Source organism: Macaca fascicularis, chromosome 6 (assembly GCF_037993035.2).
Source record: "Macaca fascicularis isolate 582-1 chromosome 6, T2T-MFA8v1.1".
NCBI lineage: Eukaryota > Metazoa > Chordata > Mammalia > Primates > Cercopithecidae > Macaca > Macaca fascicularis.
The window spans coordinates 91,156,969-91,177,908 of record NC_088380.1 but is presented as its reverse complement, the minus strand read 5'-3'; the positions used below and the strand labels follow the sequence as shown (position 1 = coordinate 91,177,908).

General features: G+C 36.8%; 1 long non-coding RNA gene across 1 annotated transcript; it reads left to right on the top strand.

The window, feature by feature from the left end:
• The first annotated feature begins 13,641 nt into the window (after positions 1-13,641).
• On the top strand, positions 13,642-17,162 carry LOC123573891 (uncharacterized). Its single transcript, XR_010587436.2, has 3 exons — positions 13,642-13,780; positions 16,317-16,440; positions 17,027-17,162. It is a non-coding gene; the product is annotated as an uncharacterized lncRNA (long non-coding RNA).
• Positions 17,163-20,940: the final 3,778 nt, after the last annotated feature.

Genomic DNA, 20,940 nt, shown 5'->3' with positions numbered 1-20,940 from the left:
CCCCATCTCTACTAAAAATACAAAAATTAGCTGGGCATGGTGGTGTGTGCCTGGAATCCCAGCTGCTCGGGAGGCTGAGGCAGGATAATTGCTTGAACCAGGACCCATGAGACAGAGGTAGCAGTGAGCAAGATCATGCCACTGCACTCCAGCCTGGGCTACAGAACGAAACTCTGTCTCAAAAAAAAAAAAAAAAAAAAAAAAAAAAAAAGTCATATTGGGCTTGAGAACTCTCTAGCCTGATTATTTACTTTTTAGACCTCAAACAGTTCAAGAGAATGCAAAACAAACTATACTTTGAACCTAATAGTACAATGACAAAATAATTATTTTCTTTCCAAAACATTTGAAAATATGTCCAGTGCACTTGTTAAGACAAAATTCTAGATCCACAAATATTAAAATCACAAAAATGGTTTTGGTGAGAAGTGGTGAGGAGACCAGACAGGAAAGGCGAAGAAAGAGAATTAGCATTCACAGCATACTTTCCCGCCAGCTAGCCTGATATACACTAACTTTATGCTAATTTATATAATCTTCACAAACAACTCTATAAGGTAGGTGTTATCTTTATTTTACAGTGGATAGAACTGAGGTTCATTAAAGTTAATTAACTTGCTCATCATAGTGTGGTTGTTAATGTCAGAGACCTCATTTGCTTTCAAGAGCTGTGCTGTTTAATACCATGCTGTGTTCTGCTTCAGATGATGCATCTCTGCAGGAATAAAAGCATGTACTGTACATTTATTTTCCAAGAGTTAAATCACTATCATTTGATTTTAACATAAGCAAAGCAAAAGTCCCAGAACATAAGCTTATCATTGTGAAACTACTGCAGATTTGGATATCACAGGGTACACGTGGCAGGCTGGTGGGACCTCAGTTTAGTCTGACAGAGTTTGATACACTTGATGGGTGCAATGAGGACTGAACCATCAGAGGCTGGTGACTGGCCGCCAGGAATCACCTGCAGCCAGTTACTTATTGGCAAAGTCAGAATAGGGTGAAGTGAGTAAGGCCTTTGCTCCAAGTGTAAAATTTAAGGGGGTACCCAAAACTCAGTAATTGAAATAAAAAATATTCTAATGCAATTTCTTAAAAAAAATCCAAATCAGCAAATTACCTGTTTTTGTAAATAACAGCAGGGCTCTGAGTTCTAAGCCATGTCAAATAGTGAATTTCTTTATCTCTCAGAGGTCTAAGGAAGAAGAAAGATCTCACTGGGTAAAATCAGAATGATTTTTACTAGATTCAGGCACTCTGTTTTGGGGGGTATAGGAGCAGTATATTCTCTGGTCCTGTGCTAGTAGGAATCTCCTACTTTCTTAGAGTGGAGCTAGACTGGGCATGACTAAGTGTCTTGATTTTCCCAGGCTATGTAGGTTTTAGCACTGAAAGGACTGCTCCCCGCAAAATCCTCAGTCTTGGAAAAACTGCAATGATTGGTGATCCTAGCAGAGGGGATGTACTTAAGAGTCATACTACTAAAAAAAGAAAAAAAAGAAAAGAAAGAAAGAAAGAAAGGAAAAGAGAGAATATGTGGATATTCTGTTTGGGGCCAGCTCTTAGCATTTAACATAGGTAGAAGAAGAATGTTTGAGTATATATTTGACTATTAAAATTAGAGTCATGCCAACCAGGGTGAAGTTACAGGTGACGTAATTTATATGTTCCCAGGCTACACCAGCCTGGGAAAGGGGTATGGGGAATGATAGTCTTGGTGATTTCTCTGGAAGATATCACCACCTGCTTTCTTGGGCTTTCCAACTCCTTTAAATCCTGTTCTACTTATTCCTTGAGTCCCTGGGAGGTCTTGCACCTGCCATATTGAGCAAGTCCTCTTATCTTCTAGTGTTTGACATAGACATTGATGACTATCACTGTGACTGTGATTGAGGGTTTGGGATTTCCAAAGCCACCAGAGCAGTCAATTGGCACCACTTCCTGCAGGGATGCATTCTGCTGTATTCAGTCAAATTCACTGAAATAAGATTTGTTTCCAAAATCTTTTTTTTTTTTTTCTCAATGAGTTCCCTACACCTTCACTCTACCCCGACCCAATTTAGATCTGAACAAAAGTCTAATGAACTGCTCCCTCCAAACAAAGGCAAAATTACTGTAATGATGGAGAAATAGAAGTTATAAGAGCCCGTGAGTGAATTTGAACTAATCTTGTATTCTTTTCTTTTAAAGAAAACCCCTGGATCCATGTTGTGGACTGAATTGCATCCCTCCTCCAATTCATATATTGAAGCTCTAACCCCTAATGTGTTTGGAGATAGGGCTTTTAGGCTGTAATTAAGGTTAAGTGAGGTCATAGGATGAGGTCCTAATCTGATAGGACTGATGATCTTACAAGAAGAGTAAGGAGATCCCCCTGTCCTTCTTTCCTGCTTTTCTTCTCTCTTTCCCCCCCCCCCCCTACTTCTTCCTCTCTTTCTCTCTCCATGTGATTACATAGTCAGAAGGCAGCCTTCTGCAAGCTAGGAAGAGAGTCCTCTCCAGAGACCAATCATGGTGGCATCCTGCTCCCAGGTGTATAGCCTCTGGGGCTGTTAAGAAAAATAAATGTGTGTGGTTTAAACCACTCAGTCTATGATATTTTATTATGGCAGTCTTAGCAGACTAAGACAATTAATTTTGACTATGAACCTGTATTTGACCAATAGGAATGCAAATTGAAATCCTTATCTCTGACTTTATTAACTTTGTGTTACAGTGATAATTTATGGCCCAGAGAAGGCAAATCAGCACAGAGACAGGAATATTTTTTGGTCTGGAGCATTGACAGCAATTTAGCTACTGGGAAGCTATTGTTGTGAACATCAGAGGTGATTACAAGAGTGAAAGCCAGAAAGAGAAAGTTCCTTTTGTTTGAGCAACTCGAGTGAAACAGATTTGGTGGCATGACAGTAGAGGCCATTTCTGAGTGGGAGACAGCATAGCACAGTGGCTAAAAGCAGGGACTCTGGACTCAATACCTGCATCCACTATATATAATCTGTATAAAAGTAGACATGTTACTTTATCTTTCTTTGCATCAATTCCTTATCTATAAGATAGTACCTATATCACAGAGTTTCTATAAAGAACAAACTTTATAAGATGTGTGGAGCTTTTAGAACACTGCTTATTGCATAGAAAATCTTCAGAATATATTACCTATTTCATTTATAAGAAAACATCTTTAGTGTTTCCTAAACAAATAGCATTCTCATTTGTCCAGCTGTACAAACTCTTGACTACCCTTTGCCTGGTATTCATATTCAGTCTATTCCCATGTCCTATCAATGTTATCTTCCAAATATTCAATTAATCCACATCCCTTCATCTCCACTACAGAGGACAAGTTTCTCTGGGAAAGAAAGTATTTTTCCTGGCTTCCAGAGAGGGAAGGGGGGTTAAAAGTTTTTACAATGTACTTAGGTTTTTGCTATTTACTGCAATAGTCTAATTCATCTAGCTTTGCCTCCCCCATCCCCACCACTTGTTCTCCACACCTTGAGAAGAGTCCTTAAGGCTCTTCCTGAGCCTTCCCTACTATTACTTGGTTAACAGTTGACTCATCATAAGTCAGCTCAAGTGTCCTTTCATGGGGACACTTGTCTTGCCTGCAATTCTCCCCTTTTCTCAAATCTAGGTAGGTTTTCTTTGTTATTTGTCAGATTTCTCTCCTTCATAAAATATTTAGTCTACTCTTGCTCACCATCATACCTGTAGTGCCTGGGAGAGTGCTTGGCTCATACATGATAATCAGTATTTGTTGAATGAATGAACTAATAAAGAAATGACCTGTCGGCTGGGGCTTCATCTCTTTTGCTGTTGAATGTTGTCTATACTATTACTTGACAAATTGTTTTAATTGGTCCCTCAGGCCAATATGGCCTAAGCTATGTGGGTTATAAGTGTTATCATTTAAAAAAATCATATTAAATTATTCACTTGCATTGAAATATTCAAACCTACAGCTACCTAACAAACTTTATCTGAATGCCAGAATACAAAGAAATATTTCCAAACAGCCTTCTTAGGGCATAAAACTTAGCTGCACTCTTTCTACAGTGAGTCTTACATCCATTAGAGGTCTTAATTAAGACTTAATTTTACTTGAAGGATTCCTAGAACTACAAATATCTGATGCATATAAAAATCACTGACAACAATCTTTGAAGAGTTCAGAAAATAAAGTTTGCAACTGGAGGTAGTTTTTGCTTCGTATGTACCATTTTTTTCTGCGGCTCCGAGAAAAAGGAAAGGGGTAGTTTATTGAGCAGCACTTAGAAAAACATTTATTGAACAGAAAATATATTACTTTACCCTGAAAGGTATTATCATATTTCAAAGCTAATTTTCATACATAGAAATGGAGACTGAAAAGATTATTTTTATCAGATTTTCTCAGCTGGTAATAATAAATGTGAATTTCAAATTTCCAGAACTTTTGACTTCCAAGTGTATCCTCCTGGTGAGCCATGCTGCCTCTGCCTTTAGGGTTGGCCAGAGCTTGTCTGCTGCCAACACCCTATAAATGGATTGCACAGGGTATTATACAAGCTCTGGATTCCTTCCTTCTTTCTGTCTTTCTTCTTTCCTAGAGGAAATGCTTGAGTTGTTAAAGGTGCATTTTCTCTGTCTTGTCTATCATTTAGCTGTTTCTCCTTCCTGTATGTTTTTTGGTATGTTATCCAGAGTTACATGACATTAATAAATACTCAGGAATTAAGTGATTTTCATTCTTCATGCTTAAAGAAAAAACTCCACTAGTATTCAAATTCTTTAATATCGAAATCATTTTCTGCATCATTCTACCACAAACCCTAAATAAAAGTTGCATGTGCAGGCACTTCAATCCTTCACACATGAACCCTTCCATTTAGTTATTTATTTAATTCCACTCCTGGAATAAGATAGGTATGCATTACAGTTTGGGTAAATAATGATTGCATTGTTCTCTTCTCATGTAATTTACTGGGGATTGGCACATCCTAGAGTAAATTGCAAAGACCGGAATTGGATTGAAGTGGAGTGCAGCTGTTATATGCCTGTGTACAAACAGCTTCCAAATAACAGTCTAAAATAGTCTTCCAACAGTGTCTGGTGATCTTGCCAGCAATTTTTCTCATTGCCCTCGGATGTAAATCAGCTGAGCTAGGATGCATAAACTTAACAGATTGTCTTTTTAAAACAGCTTAGTCAAAATTATTTTTAAAATACAGAAATGGCCTGAAGCTTGGTGTATGTGTGTGTATACGCACGCATGCATGCACGCACACATACACACATGCATATTGCTGACAATGATTTTGTAAACTCTGTAATTTTTATTCCACATTGTGTGAGACCTACACTTCTCCTGGGATCCATCTGATATAGAATCTGTTGGTTTTCCACCAGTGATAATTTGATGTAAAATCTTAAATCTGACCTGAAATGTTTTTTTGTCTTACTATCTTTACATCAGTATTAATCGTTGTGATATACCAAGATATAATTCAGTTGGTTCATAACTGTGCCAATAGCTCTATCTTTATGTACAAATAGACATACCTAAATCCAGTTCATTTTAAAAAATTTAACTACACTACAAAAGAGGTTGAATTATTCTCATTTTGTTTTTGGATATGTTGGATGTGGGAAGTGGAGAGTAACAAGTACGATATTATTGATCATTATGGATTGCATGGCTGATACAGATAATATAAGTTTTCATTAATTTAATAAATGTTAACTGAGAGCTAGTGGGCCCCCGTGATTATATTAGGCTCTGGGGTTACTGAGATGAAGATTCTATGTCCCATTGTCAAAGCAGGGAGTTTCTTAAGGAGATAACCATGCAAACAGAGAGAATACAGTATGATGCTCTTTTACTATAAACAGCACCATTGACTTCCAATCAATTAGTTTTGATAATATCTGAAAGAGATATCTCTATAGCTGCTATAATAAATGTATGTACAAAAAATAGAGAAATAGGAAAAGGATTATCTAACCCTACTTGCAAGACCAAGAAAAGGTTTTACGAAGAAGATAATGACTGAGATGGCAATGAAAAGTGTTTGAGGTATTTTGACAAAGGGGACAGAGTCGGAGGAGAACATTCCCATAGAGGGAGTAATGCAAACATATAGAACTTGAATCATTCATGATACTGCAAATGGTTCAGTATTTCAGGGGAGTAAAGTCCGAGCAAGGAAGTGGCAAGAGATAACCCTGAATAAATAGGCCAAAATCAGAGTGAGAACTTTTCATGCCATGCAAATGGGATTAGATTTTTATGCCCTAAAGTAGCTGAAAATGTTTGAGAGTCTTAAACTTGAGAGTGTCATAGTCATCTTTTTGCATTAAAAATATCATTCTGACAGTACTATGGAGAATGGACTGAATGAGGACAATACGAAGGCTTGGGAAATCTATAAGGGGGCTTTTGCAGTAATCTCAGTGACAAATGATAAATGCCTGAACCAGAACAGACACAAGGAAATGGAAGGGAGAGTTATGAGATGTCTTGAAATGTAGAATTCACCATCTTGGTAACTGATTTGATGTGGGATGTTGGGGCTGGATAGGAGAGAGAGAAACGTAAGATATCTTTGAGATTTGTCTTATGCAACTACATGGATGATGGTATATTTTCCTGAGATAATCAATTTAGAAGGTAGAGTAGGTGTGGGGGTGTTGAGTTCAATTTTGGTAAGTGATAACTGCAAGATGCATGAGTGACTTTTCAGCTGCTATGGAGAGTGTGCTATTGGGCATAGGGCCCTGGAGCTTAGCAGGGATGTGGGTATGTGTTTATAGGTGAGTTTATAGATGGTAGTTACATATTTGCAGATGAAACTGCCTAGGCAGTGTGGACAAGAAGAAAAGGGAAAGGATAGAGCCTTGAGGTACACCAACATTCATGGAGGGCACACTAGAGAATCCTACAAATAGAATTGAATAGAGGTCCAGTAGAGAACTAAGAGGAGGACCAAGGAAGCCTGGTGCCACTGAAACCAAGACACTCCTCTTTGTATTGCAGCTGCCCTGAAGAGAAGAGCATATCACATTTTGAAAAGTTTCAGGTATTGCTCAGACATTCCCTGTGATTTCTTCTTCTTTTTTTTTTTTTTTTTTTTTTCCTAGAATGCTTCCCTAATCTCTACATAAACTACCACTCTCCTGTGAAGCCCTCCTGGCTACTGTATCTGTAAGGTACAATGAAGAATTATGACCAAATCACTGGTGGCATTAATCAGAAATTAACTTTGTAATTATATATGCCCATTTTGTTTAGCCAAACAAGAGACAAGGTATTTATCATGCCTTGCCTGTGGTAGATGTCTCAGGCCAGTGCACTAGAAGCAGAGCCTGAGAGAGGGACCCAGGTGCACAGATTCATTGAGGGAGTGCTTGTCACAAAAAACCTGCAAGTGAGTGGAGGAAGAAGGATGTGATCTTGGATTGCTTAGTCTTGGCCTGGTCCATAGCAGCCAGGGAGAATAATTGCGTCTTAAAGTTATCCTTGCTTGAGGTAAGGGTGTTTGGTTTTGTACTCCTGAGTCAGCCAAGGGCAAATCTCTGGAGAAGGTCATAGGTGTCAGTCACTAGTCTTGCCCTGGCAGCAGATAGGGGAGGGATTTAATGACCTATACAAAGGTATCAACAGTGTCCACTGCAGCAGGCAGGCATTCGAGGATTTAGTGATTGCTTTGTATTTCCCGGATATTGGCTCTTTTGGTATTTGGCTTGGGAGCTATGGTGAAGAAAAATAGTTTCTCTCTTCATCTCTCTCTCTCCCCGCTTCACCTCCAATCCTTTTTGTTTAAAATGGAACTTTATTTTTTGTATGTCTTCTATTGAGGAAAATAAAAAGTTTAAAAAAGAAAATAAGTATTGCCCCAAATTCTAGCACCTTAAGATAATTACTGTTAACATTTCAGCATATTTTCTTCAAATTTTTATAAAAGCATTTTAGTCAAGATCATTCTGTAAATTAAACAAAAATAGTCATTTTACTTCGTGTGCATAACCTTGTTAAATCTACAACTAGATACAATTTTATTATGTGATTGAACTATACTTTATTATGACCATTCCCGTAATTTGGGGCTTTTAAGTTTTCCCATATTTTCACTTTTATAAAAATACTTTCAGCAATGTATTTTGCCATAAGAACTATTCTTCACATTTTAGATTATTTCTTAAGATTAAATTCCAAAAATGGAATTACTGAGATCAAAGTCATGAAAATTATAAGGTTCTTGGTAGATATTGCAAATTGCTTTTTTTAACAGGCCGTCCAATTTAGACTTTCCCCAGCAATTGATGAGACTGCCTTTTGCTATGCTATGTCAGAGTAGTAGGCTGCTCCCTTTAGAATGAATCCCTCAGTTCTCTTCAGTGGAAACAACCGCTGAAATACAGTTCCTGTATTCTCTTCCAGAGATATGCTATATGTATTTATGATATTTTTTGATGTATGAAAATTTTGTAGTTTTACAAAGACAAACTCATTACATAGTCAAATTTGCTAATATTTCTCATGATTGTGGTTCACTTTTGATTTTCCTCTATCCTTTGTCGTCGACTGGTTGATATAATTATTTTGGTCAAAGAAGAGTCATATTGATCTTGAAAACTGGGACAAGAAAACTTTGTAAGAGGTGTTTGCTCAATCCATTTCACTCTTCTCAGGGGAGCCTGTGGGATGACCCACACCAGTGTAAGCCTTGGGTTTTCTAAGCAAGGTGGAAAAAATCAGCTTCATCTTGTCTGAGGGAAGGGCTCAGAAACAATGTCTATCTACTGCTCAGAGATTTGTAAAGTGATGATGATTCTGCTCATTGTTGTTAGAGAATACAGCATTTGCTCTAAAGGAAGGTTGTGTATGTGTTTAGGTTCAGAGTGGAGGTGAGGCATAAATCAGAGAGAAGCAAACTGGTGGTAAAGGCTAGGTAAGAATAGATAACAACACGTTTTCAGAATTTGTTGGGAAAGTATGCAAGCTCTCTCAAATGCCCTCCTTTTGCTAAATTCCACAGCAACATGTTTTTTTATTATATACAAGATCGCATACAGAGGAACCTGCCATACTGGACAGATGTTGTTTTCTCTATGTTCATTCTTCTTAAAACATTTTAAAATTATTTTGACATTTAGCTACTTATGAGTAGAAGCCTGAACAAGATAATTTAATTCTTGATCTGTATGATGTTAGGATTTGGATAAAGTGAACGAAAAAGTTATTACTCAAATGTGCCCAAAATAGTATAATAATGTATTCCAGAAGGTGTTAGAAAACAATTATAACTGTTCAAAAATCTTGTCCTAAAGATCAAGTATTCTGAATTTTTCTTTTTTAAAATCTTGACACAGTTTATATTTTATTAAATTTCTTCACAAAGATCTGAACCCTTTCTAGTATATACCTGGCAACATACCACATAGCACTGTCTGATAAATGTAAATTTAAACCACTGAAGCAGAGTCTGAACTGAGGAAGAAAATTTGATGTAGGAGAGCACAGTTCTTCTTCTGTGTTAGAGAGTAGTGCTGTAAGATTTCCTTTCTTGCTGGGATGAGAGAAGGGAGTAGGAATGAGTGGAAATTGGGGTTAAAATACATCATGATTTCTTGTAATGAAAGAAAAGCAGTGAACATCTTTGGGTCTCCATTTCTTTAATTTTAACGTGGGGAGATGGGCTCGATTTGTAAATTATGTGATCTGTAACTTGGGTTCATCATGTTCTCCCCTGTATTGAAATAGGAACAAGGACCCATTGAGTTTTCTTTCTTGCTAATGGTTGTTTTCCTTGGGGCAGCTTGATGAAGGGCATAAAGAGAAAGAGAGGATTTTCTTGTGGAATAACAATTTAGAGAGACTTTGATGAAGAGCGAGGATAAAACCCAGTTTTAACACGAATTTGTGGCTAAGAGGTGCTCCTGCCTTTTAAAGCCGATTATAATGACAAAAGAGGGAAAGGGATGAAGGTGAATAGTGAAAGGGCAGGATATCAAGTGTGTTATTCTGCCAATGAGGTGTGACACCTGAGAAATGGCCAAGTATTCATTGAAACAATTCTAGGCAATGGAACAAAAACGGAAGGCTTCTTGCTTTTCAAATATACAGAACAAAGAGGTTTACCCTTGAAATTTTTGCTAAGAGTCATAGATTTTAGGTAGGAGGTTATTTTCTGACCTCCTCTCCTGATAATCTCTGACTTACTCATCTCAACACAAGCACCCTTTTGTTATTCTCAAACATGCCAGGAAAGCTTCACCTTGGGGCTTTGGGCCTGGTTTTTTCCTTTCATGGACTGCTCTTCCCCAGATATTCTTGTGATCAGTTCCCTCACCCTTCAAGTCTTTGCTCAAAAGTCACTTTCCCATTGAGACCTTCCCATTAGATGATGCAGCCACCCTCCTCCTTCCACCCCAGCTGATGATCCCTTCCCCCAAACCCTCCTCATCCCCTTTACTCTGATGTACTCCTTTTTTTCCATAGCACTTATGATCTTCTAATATATGGCAAATTTCAGTTATTTTCATTATTTATTATTTATGATCTCCTCCTTCCTTCCCCCACCCTCCTTCTATTCCCAGATGGAATGCTAAGCTTCAAAAGGGCAACAATTTTTATTTTTTCCTTATGAATGTGCTCAAAATAACTAGTACAGTGTCTGACATGTGAAAGGTACAAAGGATACTCATTTAGCATTTGTTAAATGAATAAATGAAGGCTTATGCAATCCACATGTACGAGAAGTACACATCAGCTAAGGAATGCAATAGAGAGATTTTATATATGTCTGCTTTTCCTGTAGCTAGTAGGTACAAATACAGGAAACTATATTGACTAAAGGTTTGTTACGTTTCCTGGGAGAAAAACTGCTTAGAAACGAGTCCTTTTACTACCAAGTTCACCGTGTTTTCTTAGATTCATAATATTTTGGTTTTGGGTGATGCTTCAAAGGTTTTTTCAGAGTCCTGTGTTATATGTTAGCTCATTTTAATCTCTATTTTACAATAAGAAAACCATAACTCAGAGAGGCAAAAACTCCCTTGCAACAAATGTGACCTCACAGAAGGGTACTCAGGCTTTCTGATTCCACAGCTTTCCCATAACACAGAGAAGATATAAAGACTACGTCATTTGAAGGACAAAAGACAAAAAGATAGGGGGTGTGTGTGTGTCTGTGTGTGTCTGTGTGTCTGTGTGTGTAAAAGGGATGCAGAGTGTGATGTCTGTTCATAGACCAAGGGCAGAGCACAAGAACAGAGACAAATTGTTAGAGACAAAGGAGAGCACTGCCATTTACAGTGACCTACATTTATTGTTCAATATTCAAAACATGTTTTAAAAGCTTAAAATATCTAAAATATTTTCATACTGCTCATTTATGCCACAAAATTTATACTCTGTAAGGGGGTTTATTATTATTTTCTCTGTTTCTTGTAACTATAACCCATTTGAAATATTATCAAAACTGAAATCTTGTCATTATTTTCCAATAGTTTTCAGCTCTGTAGCCATAAATTTTCAATATTAGACAGCAGTTTTTGCTCTTTGTTAACATGTATTTATCACATATTTTATTTCTGGGATACACAGCTGTTCACTGTAAAACTATTCTTTTAAGTGTCAGCCTTCAATCATTTGGCCATTTCATTTCTATTTTTTCCCCTAGCAGCTGTTCTATTGATTGTCTAGAAATTGTTCGTTCTATGTTTAAAATTATAACAGGAAGTGCAAAATTAAAAGGTTACATGTAAAAAAAGGATGCTGGAGTCTAAGAACACAAGTGCAGCTGTGTGCTTCCAAGAAACTGGAATATATATATATATATATATTCCACACACACACCCCCCATACACACATACACATACAAACATACACACACATTGGAAATGCATATGTACAGACATTAATATTGACTTTATTGAAATAATTCAGGAAAAATATCAAGTATATTAAGTGAATACCACATGCTAGTTACTTTGCTGAATGCTGAGGCACTGTTTCAGGAAGTTGGTATAATACTATTATCCTTATTTTGGCTGGGCACTGTGGTTCACACCTGTAATCCCAGCACTTTGGGAGGCCGAGGCGGGTGGATCACCTGAGGTCAGGAGTTCGAGACCAGCCTGGCCAACATGGTGAAACCCCGTCTCTACTAAAAATACAAAAATGAGTTGGGCGTAGTGGTGGACGTCTGTAATTCCCAGTACCTGGGAGGCTGAGGCATGACAATCGCTTGAACCCGGGAGGTGGAGGTTGTAGTGAGTTGAGATCCTGCCACTGCACTCCAGCCTGGGTGACAGAGTGAGACTCCATCTCAGAAAAAAAAAAAAAAAAATACTTATTTTACGGATGAGGAAACTGAAGTTCAGGGAAGCTAAGTAACCTGTTCAAGTTTCCACAGCAACTATGTTGCAGAGATGAAGTTGGAATTAAGTTTTGTCCTGATTTCAAAAGATTTGTTTCTCCTCCTAATCTCTTTTTTTCCTGAACTATTTCACATATATAAGAACTATACAGAGAAAATGAAAATGTATGTATTTATCATTTAGCTTAAGAAGCAGAACGTGGTAAACATAATTGGACCCCTAATTATATCTCCTAATCCCATTTCCTTGCTTTTCCTTCTGAATCCTAAATTTGTGTTTATCATTCCCATTTACATTTTTATATGTTTACTACATATATATGTGTCTCAAAGCAATATTTAGTGTTGCCATGTTTTGACATTTTATATACTGTTGTGAAAATTTACATTTTCAGTCAACATTATTTTCATTGCTTTTTAAATTTTTGATCCATCTTGTGTTTATAGATGTTTAGGTTGTCTCTTTTTTTTTTGAGACGGAGTCTCACCCTATTGCCCAGGTTGGAGTGCAGTGACGCAATCATGGCTCACTGCAACCTCCACCTCCCAGGTTCAAGCTATTCTTCTGCTTCAGCCTCCCGAGTAGCTGGGGTCACAGGTGCGTGCCACCATACCTGGCTAGTTTTTATAGTTTTTAGTAGAGAAGGGATTTCACCATGTTGGCCAGGCTGATCTTGAACTCCTGACCTCATGATCCACCCGCCTCGGCCTCCCAAAGTGCTGGGATTACAGGTGTGAGCCACCGTGCCTGGCCAGTTGTCTCTAACTTTTAGTAATGACTTTACATTTTTGACAAGTTGATGGGTACAAAACAGTGTATTATTGTTTTTTAATTGGCACTTTCCTGATTGGTATTGAAATGGAATTCTTTTCATATATTTATTGGCAATTAATATTGCCAGTTCAAGTGTTTTGCCCCTTTCTTCTAGTGAGTTGTTCATCCTTTTCTTATTAATTTTAGGGTGACTGCAGATGATAATCTCTGTAGATGTCTTCCTGAATTTATTTTTCTATATATCATGTCTTTTGATGTATAGGAATTTTTCATATGTTTAAAGGTTTATGAGTCCATTTTCACACTACTATAAAGAAACTACTGGAGACTGGGTAATTTATAAAGAAAACGTTTTTCTTTTATCTATCTTTATTTATTTATTTTAGAGACAGGGTCTCACTACATTGGCCAGGCTGGTCTTGAACTTTTGGGTGCCAACAACCCTTCTGCTTCAGCCTCCCAAAGTTCTGGGATTATAGGCATGAGCCACCATGCTCAGCCAAGAAAAAAGTTTTAATTGACTCACAGTTCCACATGGTTGGGGAGGACTCAGGAAACTTACAATCATGGCTGAAGGTGAAAGAGAAGCAAGGCATGACTTACATGGCAGCAGCAGAGAAAGAAAGTAATACGGGGGGTAAGTATCAAACATTTTTAAACCACTAGATCTCCTGAGAACTCACTCACTATCATAAGAACAGCATGGGGGAAACCGGCCCCATGATCCAATCACCTACCACCAGATCCCTCTCTCAACACATAGGGATTACAATTCAAGATGAGATTTGGGTGGGGACACAGAGCCAAACCATATCAAAAGGAAATTTTTATTTCTTTTTCTGTGAATTGTCTATTGATATCCTTTGCCTATTTGCAAAGGATATCTATTCTTCTATTGGAGCTTTTTGTCTCTTCCTCAACTTTTTTTTTTTTTAATTGTAAGAGCTATTAACTATTTTTATTTTTTCTTTTCTTTTCTTCCTTCCTTTCCTTTCTTTTCTTTCTTCCTTCCTCTCTCTTTCTCTGCTCTCTCTCTCTCCCTCTGTCTCTCGGTTTCACTCTGTTGCCCATGATGGAGTGCAGTGGTGTGATCATAGCTCACTGTAGCCTTGAACTCTTGAGCTCAAGCAATCCTCGTCTCAGCCTCCCAGGTAACTAGGACTGCAGACATCATGCCCAGCTCATTATTTTTTCTTTGGCAGAGGTGGGGGTCTCACTATGTTGCTTAGATTAGTCTCAAACTCCTGGGTTCAAGTGATGCTCCCACCTTGGCCTCCCAAAGTGCTGCGATTACAGGCTAGCGCCACCACACTTGACCTCTTCTTGTATTTTTGTAATCTTACTTTTTACATTTAAATCTTACATCCTTTGAGAATTTATCTTAGTGTGATCCACCCTTATCTGGGCTATTCAGTTTTTCCAACAGCATTTATTTAAAAGTCCATCTTTGTCTCACTGATTTCAGATGCCACTGAATTCTTGTGTGCGTTTGAGTCTATTTCTGGACTTTCCATTTTACTCCATTGATTTTTCTATTTATGTAACATTACTACACTATTTTAATGATCAGATCTTTATAATATAATTTAATATGTGATAAGGTTAGTTGATCCTTATTGCCCTTCTTTTTAAGTTTTCCTAACCACTCCTTATTTATAACTTTTCTATATGAACTTGATATCAGTTTGGCTATGTCTTTTACAAAATTCTTTTGGAATTTTATTGAGATTTTGTTGAATTTATGAATTAAGTTAGATGGAATTAAGATCTTAATGATGTGTTTTCCCATCTAAAAACATGGAATGACATTTCATTTATTCAAATCTACTTTTAGGTCCTTTAAAAGTGCTTATGTTTTTGTAAAAATAAATTATGGATTTTAAAAAAGTTATGTTTCAAGTTATTTTAGGAATAACTGTTTATTCCTAATTGTTTTTATCTTTTTTTGTTGCTGTTTTGCATTAGGTCTTTTCTTCTATTTTATCCTCTATCAGGTTATTGTTTGTAAAAATGGACTATTGATACATATATATTAATTTGATACCCTGCTACTTCACTGAATTTCCTAATTGTTTTTAGTTTATGGGAAATTCTGAGTTTTCAGTTATACAATATACCGTCTACAAATAGTGATAGTTTTACTTTCTCTATTAAAATATTTCTGCGTATAGACTCTTCTTTGCTTGGGAAAGCAACAAAATAAAAAATACTTCTATGTGTAATTCTTTTTTCATTTTTATCACATTGGCTAATATTTCAAGTATAATATTAAATAGCAGTGATGACAAAACACATCCTTACCTTTTTCCTGAGTTAAGTGAAAATAATGCCAATGTTTTGCCTTTTACTATGATGCTGATTTTTTGTAATATATATAGACACATACAAATATATACATACATATGTTTACATATGTATATATACATACAAGTTTATAAATATAAATACCTATATGTATGTATATGTATATATGTTTATATATGGATATATGTGTATACATATTATATATATCTGTGCATATATATGCTGAGATGTTTGTATATGTATGTATTTTATTGATATATAATACAAAAATTCAGCTGAGTGATCTTAATAAGAATTGGTGTTGAATTTTTGACATCAGAAGATACTGATATGACATTTCTCCTGAAATCTTTTAATATAATTCATTATATTCATCAGTTTTCCAATATTCAGTCATCTTTGAATTTTTAGAATCTCTTTCTCAGTGCAGTTGTTTTTTTAACGGTGTTTTTGGATGGTAATTGTTAAACCTTAAGATTTGGCCAGGCACAGTGACTCATGCCTGTAATCCCAGCACTTTGGGAGGACAAGGCGGGTGGATCACGAGGTCAGGAGTTCAAGACCAGCCTAACCAACATAGTGAAACCCCGTCTCTACTAAAAATACAAAAATTAGCTATGCATGGTAGCGGGCACCTCTAGTCCTAGCTACTTGGGAGGCTGAGACAGGAGAATTGCTTGAACCTGGGAGGCTGAGGATGCAGTGAGCCAAGATTGCAGCGCTGCACTCCAGCCTGGGTGACACAGCAAGTCTCTGTCTCAAAAACAAAACAAAACAAAACCCTTAAGATTTATGCATTGACATTTATAAGTGATATTGGTCAGAACCAATTATCTAGGATGTTATTTACTTATTTACCTTTTCCTTAGATTTTCCAGGACTCTGTGGCTAATTTGGATTTAAACTCCAAGCCAGGATATGGGCACATTTGGTGAACAAATGTTATGAGTCCCTTCTCTCATGAGCACCTTTGAATGTGAGCTTTATGTACAGGTATGCAAGCCAACACTTTGTTTCCTATCTCACATATTTTTTAAGACTGAAGCCTTCTAGTTACTGAGCTCAATTCAGTGTGTGAAAGAATGTTTGCTATCAACAACATGGCAACCAGGCCAACTGATCTGAAGGAGAGAGACAGCATTGGAGTTGGAAGTTGCAGTGTCTTTGACAACCTCATCTCAGAGATGATTATTTCTATCATATTGTATTGGCCACACAGATTAACTATGGTGTAATATGGGAGAGGATTACATGAAGTTTCTAACACCAGGAAGAGGTGATCATTGGAAGCCATTTTACATGCTGGCTGCCAGAATACATTCCCATTTTTAAGTTATTTTAATTCTAGTACATACTGACAGTTCATGATTGCAAAGACATGATGAAATGATATGATAGAACAGATATCTGAAGGTGTCAAGGGATAGTAAAGTGGAAAATAATTTAAATAGAAAGTTTTTACAGACAAACTTAGCTAGCCAATGGTGGATTTGTTTGTTTCACAATAATTTCATACCGGTGAGTTTGTTTTCTTATAATACAACTGACGTAGAATTTTTCTTCTCGGTCATTTTGAAAGCCAGGGACCCTGGCTGGCAATGCCCCACCCACGCCTCGCTCCACCACACTTGAGTGCCCCAGCTTGCCTGTGTTACAGCTTGTACCCACGTTCGGCAGTTCCTGAGCTCTTTATACTGTGCCCAAGAAGAATGAGGATATACTGGACATCGAAAGGTAAGGAGGGAGGAGAAGAATTTCATTGAGCAATGAAAACAACTCTCAGAAGAGAGGGGAGCCGGAGAGGGAATGAGAAGGGCAGGTTGTCTTGCCCAAAGTCAGGTTGTCTTTACCCTGTAGTCAGGTTATCTCCCCCTTTACTGACTGAGTCTGGGGTCTTTAAAGGCACAGGATGGGGAGTGCATGCTGATTGGTTTGTGAGTATGCGTAAAAGGTTAAAGCGAAGACACCACTCAAAAGTGGGCATGACGGTGTAGAAAACCAATTAGGAAATGGTTGGTATATGTAAAACAGGTGAACAGTGGGGTCCAGTCAGAGGAAAACACACCGAACAGGAAGACAAGTTCTCAATCTGGTCTGAGGATTTAACTTGTAGCTTGACTTTCAGGCTTTAAACTGTCTTTGGCTTGGAGATTGGTTTTCACTGGGAACCTGCCCCTATCTGCCTGTTTTCGCTGCTTTCTGTCACTATCACAACTACCAATATATCAATATAAAAGACATTGTGTAATTGCTGAATAAGTGGAGAGTTTGAAAATATATTAATCTAAATAGTTCTGACAAATGATTGTTCTATTTTCAAAAAATGAGACATTTCATCTAAACTTAGGGTTAATCAATCTCAGGATTATATTAGAGAAATAGATAAATTTTATTCTCTTTTTAGAACACCGTTAGAATTTAAACATATTATCCTATGTCAAGTACATTGTCAATAGAATAAGTACTGATTATCTATTGAAAGATAGTGTTAGTGATAGGATGACTAATCTTATTAATGATGGTTACATATTCTAGATGGAGTATTTTCTTTATATTCTGCCTCATTTCCACTTCATTTTGGAGCATATAGCAGCTGCTATCTGCATCCTGAAAAAGTGAGAAGTAAATTTCCCAGATGACCCTTTAATAATGTAAGAAAATCAACTAAGGCCTTTCAAATAAATGATATTCATATCATCAGTATTAACTCTGTTAATCCTAGGTAGGGTCTCTCTCAGAAGCCTATCACATTTAGAAAACTTTAGAGATTTCATCTACAAAGAAAATTGGAATACAACTTTAAATGCCCATTCTCTGGAACCTCCCTCTTTGAATAATATTAATTTTTGAAATACTGTCTAAGATTCACATATATATAGTAGTTAGGTGCTTTTGATGTCTGTTTACCAAGTTATGGTAGCCAAAATATCCTTCTTCTATGAGTCCTCCTTAGAAAAACCTGAAAGCTACCCATCTACACTGTATTTATGAGAATATAAAATTATTCAATTATTTAACATTATTGAGACAGTCTTCTAGATTCTGGAAAAGAAAATCTGTGCCTTATATTTAGAAAATTTACATGTGTGTTTACCCTGGTAATCTCATCTCTGGGAATCCTAAAGATATACTGAAAAAAATACAAAATGCCATACACACAAATACATACAAATATTATAGTATTTGTAACAATGAAAGGACAAACCTGAATGCCCATCAATAAGGCAAGGGTTGAATAAAATATGACACATTCACCCAGTGGATTACTTTGTAGATATAAAAAGGAATGAGGAGGATTTCCATATAATTTCATTTACAGTACCTTTTTTTTTTTTTTTGAGATGGAGTCTTGCTCTGTCACCAGGCTGGAGTGCAGCGGCGCTATCTCGGCTCACTGCAACCTCAGTCTCCTGGGTTCAAGTGATTCCCCTGCCTCAGCCTCCTGAGTAGCTGGGACTACAAGCATGTGCCACCACACCCAGATTTTATATATATATACACACACACACACACACATACACACACACACACACACACACACACACACATTTTGTATTTTAGTAGAGATGGGTTTCACCGTGTTAGCCAAGATGGTCTCGATCTCCTGACCTCGTGACCCGCGCACCTTGGCCTCCCAAAGTGCTGGGATTACAGGTGTGAGCCACAGCGCTGGCCTATTTGCAATATCTTAATATGTATTGCTATGTTGAAAAAAGCAAGGTCAGTTTATAGCATTTGAAATATGCTATGTTTAGTGTAAGTATAGAAGCAGATATGAAAATCCAAATTATATCTTTGCTTGTATGTCCGGGAATAAACAATGGAAAGATAAGTCAGAAACTAATAAAAATTCTTACCTATGGGGGAAAGAGGAGGAACATTGTGGCACAGTCAGACATGGAGGTGGGACTTTAGAGAATGTACTTTGTATTAAGGTTTGACTGTTTTACATAATTAAAAACCACATTAAATAAAAAAGGGAAAAAAGTCTTAAAGAATTAAAATAATAAATAATGAAACAAATGAACTTAGTGGCATTAAAAAGTTGGTTACATAACCATGTTGACAAACTAATTATATCAAGTGATTTAAAAAATGGTATTTTATCTATCTCTAATGCGATGACAAAAAAAGAATTGCAAAATAACCTGTAAACTGCAAAGAGGAGTCTTACTGTTATATGTACTGTCATTTTGAAACTAAAATATATTGTAAGATAAAGTATTCAGTAATTATGTTAATGTTTTAGGAACCAAGGGTTTCCATACAAGAAGGAAAGAAGTATAAAATATAAAATACCTTGTGATTTTATATTTGAATTTGAAATACCAGTTAGCATTCATGATTCTACCCTTTACCCACCCAAATAAAATATTTTACTAATTTCCCAGCTAGGTCTCTGAAAAGGCTTAGAAAAAATGAAAATTTAGCAACATTCTAAAATTCCATTTTCCACTAAAAGAAATCAAGTCTCCTTAGAGAATGGCAATTCTAGATCTATAACAGAAAATGTTTAAGATTCACCTGGGATATCTTGTGCCAAAAAGCATGAAAGCTATCCAATACTAATGTGGTCAAATTAAATGTATACATTATCCACTTGCAGTTGGTCCTAGAAGTCTACCTGAGACAATTTGAGCATCAAAAAAGGTAAATGATCAGGCCAGGCACGGTGGCTCACACCTGTAATCCCAGCATTTTGGGAGGCCAAGACAAGCAGATCACTTGAGGTCAGGAGTTAGAGACCAGCCTGGCCAACATGGTAAAACCTTGTCTCTACTAGAAATATTTAAAAAATTAGCCAGGCATGGTGGCTCATGCCTGTAAGCCCAGCTATTCAGGAGGCTGAGGCAGGATACTCATTTGAACCTGTGAGACGGAAGTTGCAGTGAGCTGAGATGGTGCCACTGCACTCCAGCCTAGGTGACAGAGTGAGACTCCATCTCAAACAAAACAAAACAACCCTCCTCAAAACCAAACCAAAACAAAAAGATTAATGGCTATACTAGATCAAAACACAAATATGTAAGAATGTGTGAGTCCATTATGAGACAAAAAAAAAAAAAAAACACCAAAAAATAACAATACCAAACAAAACAAGCTAACCCCAAGGTATTAAATAACTTGAAATTTGCTGGGGCACCAAGTCATTATGCTGCCAGCTAACAAAAGATCGGACATTTATTTTACTTGAACAATAGTTGATATGAGAAAGCTCTCTTCTTATTAATGAATTTAGATAATAAATGCAAAAGAAGTGATTAAATAAAATTGTTAATGAAGGTAATAATCATCAATGGATAGATACTAAACCATCAGCTAAACTGTTGGTAGGAACTTCATCATGGAGAAATCAGGCAGATATCACCCTAACCTTCTGATTTATCTTAACATCACTAAAGGGGTGCCAACCCCTCATTTTGTGCCCCATCATGAGACACAACAGGAAGTAAAACAGAATTCTTGCCTATAAAAATGAACCTGAATCTAATT